This window comes from Helianthus annuus, chromosome 9 (genome assembly GCF_002127325.2).
Source record: "Helianthus annuus cultivar XRQ/B chromosome 9, HanXRQr2.0-SUNRISE, whole genome shotgun sequence".
NCBI lineage: Eukaryota > Viridiplantae > Streptophyta > Magnoliopsida > Asterales > Asteraceae > Helianthus > Helianthus annuus.
In genome coordinates this window covers 15,087,044-15,091,040 of record NC_035441.2, presented here as the reverse complement: position 1 = coordinate 15,091,040, position 3,997 = coordinate 15,087,044, and the positions used below count along the sequence as shown (strand labels likewise).

Sequence of the window (3,997 nt, the reverse complement as noted above, 5' to 3'; positions counted from 1 at the left end):
TCTGTTTCTATTATATAGTCACTAAAAAGTTTGTTTTAGCCACATGAATTTAAAAAAATGTGACAAAAAGGTTGTTGTAATTAGGAAAATGACCCATTAAGTGTGACAAAATGGTATCAACAGTCACACGAATTTACTGTAAGTGTGGTCGTTTCTATTTTATAGTCATATATATTGTTGTGGCTATGTGGCCATTTTCGTGTAATTAGCAATTTTATTTTCAATTTTTCGTATAATTAAAACAATAGCAAAGATGAACAAACCTAAAAAACAAAATTAATGATATTAACAATAATAAACCAAAATCCATACATAAGATGTCAATTTGAATACAAAATACATAAACTTGCATCAATCCTAGCAGTACTTGCAACAACACTTTTTGTCTCAACATACATCACTCCTGGAAGGACTTGGAACGTAACCTTCTCTCATTCCTTTAAAAACTCTTCCCGTTTCCATTTTGGCCACTAGCTGGTCCTTTTGTCTTAGCTAATCAAAACTCCTTCACAAAACAATGTTGCGCGCTTCTTCATAAGACATAAGTTATACCAAAAAACAATATTAATATATACAATATTAATAAGAAAAGCATCCATACATATTTTATTTGCATGCGGTTCGATTAGGTCCTTGCCAAGTAAAATGACGTTGGACTGACCTGTATCAAATTCATCACGTACAGCATCAGTTTCAGATTAAACATAGGTAACAAAATAGGCGGTTGGTAAACGGGTCAAAATGAGTAACATTTGTTTGACCTGCCAAAATTTGTTTATCCATTTTCTATAGATTTCATTCATAACTAGTGCAATATACTTGATTACAACAACTAAAATACTAGTGCAATATACTTGATTACATAAACTAAAATAAGATCTAGTTTGATTCAATAAATCAGATTAGAAGATTGCGCATGACTTACATAATCTAGGAGATATTGCAATTCGGATGAAAGTGTAAGATGAGTGTCTCCTTCAGCAAATAATCTTAAGAACCCCAACTCTGAAACTGTATGTCGGCATTTTCAGACAATTCCCCCTGATGACATAATAGGGTTGTATAACCTCTACATATGACAAAAACATGAACGCGCATCATTTATTTGTAATCGAAAAAACTTTGATAATTCATTGGGGTCATTCATTTTATTTATATATTAGAACTCTTACTATGTTCCAGCAAACGTGGTGCTAAGATAAGCTTGATCCTCGGCGAAGAAAATGTTGATGGCTTTACTATCTCTATGAACAATCTTGAGGTGTGATCTTCATGTAAGTACTGCAAACCCCGAGCAATACCCAAAATAATTTGGAACCAAGTCTTCCGGTTCAAATACTAGTTGTTTTTGCATGTTTATAGTGTCTATGAGAATATCAAAAAACAAACACAAATCTGATTAGATTTTTGAAATAGAGTTTAAGGTATATATACCACGAATAATACAACCTAAACTCTGATTTTTCATGTATACAAGTACCCTTTGATGTCCCTCACAATAGAAACCAAAAAGGCGAACAAGGTTCTTATGTAGGGGTGTGAATTTCGGACACGACCCGAAAACACGACACGAACCTAACACGAAATTCGCGGGTTTAGGTTTAGTCTAGATGGGTTCGGGTCAGTTTCAGGTTGAACCCGCAAACCCGTTTAGGTTAATGGGTCGGGTTCGGGTCAAACCGATCAGGTTGGCGGGTTGACCCGTTTAACACATTTATATTATATTATATTTTTTTACAACTGATTTTATGTCATAAGTTAAATGGGGTGTGTATTTTATACGATAATTATAACTTAAAAGGATAAATTAGCATAAGATTTTATAATTTAATATAATTGTGTTATAAACATTCGTGTTTTTAAGTAAATTTTAATTTTAATATATTAATTTCATAAAAAATAAAAAAATTTGGGTTGAACGAGCCGTGTTCGGGTTAACCCACAAAAATTCGGGTCGTGTTTGGGTTCATATGTATGATACAATTTTCGGGTTCGGGTTCGTGTAAAATATTCAGGTTCGGGTCGGGTTGAACCGCCAACCCGCGAACACGACCCGTTTAGCACCCCCTATCTTGTGTTGTATGCTTGTGAATATCCTCACCGCGAACACGGGTCAAAACAAGTCACGTCGGTTTGACATGTCAACCTTCTTATGTCCTTTTCCTTAAATTTCATCAATGACTAAGATATTAAATATGACTAAAAAACTAGACAATAATATGAATAAATCAATGAAGATATGGACATATGAATATGCTCTGGGGTGACATGTTTTAAAATTTGAGATTCGGCTGAGGACATCGGAACCAGGGTGCTATAAACCATAGTTGTTAAAAGCCATCGCCTCTTGCGCCTAGGCCCAATTTCCTAGCTAGGCGAGCCAATTGCGCCTTAAGTCGAGGCAATTGCGCTTTAATTCTCCATGTGATGGTTCATGCGCAGATTCCGGCCAAATTCTCAAAATTCTAGCAAGATTACAACTAGATTTCTACTTTTATCTAATGAAACTACTTTTCTACACTAATAAACTAGCATTTTGTAACTTTTGGTACTTAATAAACGATACTAAATATTATATAATAGCATTAGTTTATTTTATTTGAAGAATAGTATTAATTTTTTATTATACAAAAATAATTTCATTTATTTTTGTTGTGCGCTTTTTTTCCTCAGGCCCACGCTTTATTTGCGCCTTGCGCCTAGGCCCCAGGCAAGACCTATGCGCCTTGGGTGCGCCTAACGCCTTTAATAACTATGCTATAAACCCACCTATATCAGCTGGATCTCTGGAACTCATGACAGCATATACCTGCTGCATTGCTTATATGTTTAAGGTCACAAAAACAAATTGTGACAGCTAAGCAAAGGAGCATCAAAGTCCAATTAATCTCCGGTATGTAGATTTATCTGTGCTTATTAGGCGACATGTGGATTACTTTGAACCTCGGGAAACAACCCAACGCCGAACACTGTTTGATAATGTCCTGGTGATGATAACTAGGTTTCCAACAACTGCAATAAGTATTGCAATTCCGATAACCAGCCTATTTTCTATCACAATATTAAATAAATAAATTTCACATCAAGTTCAAAATAAGAAAAGAAAAGAGATAGAAAATGACCTACCAGGCACGGATATGTAGAAACCAATTCAGTAGTCGGTTTCAAGAATGTGATGCTTTGAGAGATACGCGGCTTGGCCCATATAAGCAAGGATCAAGGAAGGGTAAACCACAAAGGTAAAAGCCATCTGCAGTTAAAATTATTAGACCAAGAACCTCATTAAACTGATAATGCAAAAATAAAGTAAAAATAAAGACCAGAGAATAAATAATGCAAAAATAAAGTCTCCACAATTACGAGCAAATTTACTTGAAGTCTAGGGTTTTTCTAACAACTGCACATGCAGTATTGGAATTATCTAACTAATTTCCTATTACTCTTATTATTGATCTACCAAAAATAGTGGTCATTAGCATAAACGCTGATTAAATCCACACACAACTAACTAATTACCTGCCAATTAATTGTTCGAACGAACATAAAATGTATTATTTCAAGTAAGTAATAATGGTTACCTCTAACTTATTCTTGTATTCTTTCAAAACTCTCCACAAGGCTCTATAGAAGTTGGAAAGAATCTGATTCTCTCTAGCTTTCTTAGCTGCTAATTACAAGTACCATTAAAAATGTTTGGTTGAAGCATTTCATCAAGCACTTGGTGTGCATCTTCAAACCGTTCACTTTTGAACAACATATCAGAAATCAAATCCTAATACATGTATATACAACAGGTCATCAGCCAATATAGACATATAAGTGATCCAAAAACTAAGATGAAACCTATACATGCTATTTGATTGACACATTCAACAAAACGTAAAGCGGTTAGATGCATCAACAGAACTCACCGTATCCAGCGGATACTAATCCAATGGAGCGTTCATAGTCTGCTCGTGAATATACCACGCCAGAAAAACAACAGACCATCGGTGGA

The 3,997-nt window shown here is 34.7% G+C and overlaps 1 long non-coding RNA gene across 1 annotated transcript; it reads right to left on the bottom strand.

Annotated features, from left to right (window-relative positions):
* Positions 1-266: 266 nt before the first annotated feature.
* Positions 267-3,756, bottom strand: LOC110874119. Its single transcript, XR_002555658.2, has 6 exons — positions 3,579-3,756; positions 3,127-3,250; positions 1,173-1,365; positions 926-1,069; positions 602-661; positions 267-505 (listed from the first exon to the last, which is right to left on the bottom strand). It is a non-coding gene; the product is annotated as an uncharacterized LOC110874119 (long non-coding RNA).
* Positions 3,757-3,997: the final 241 nt, after the last annotated feature.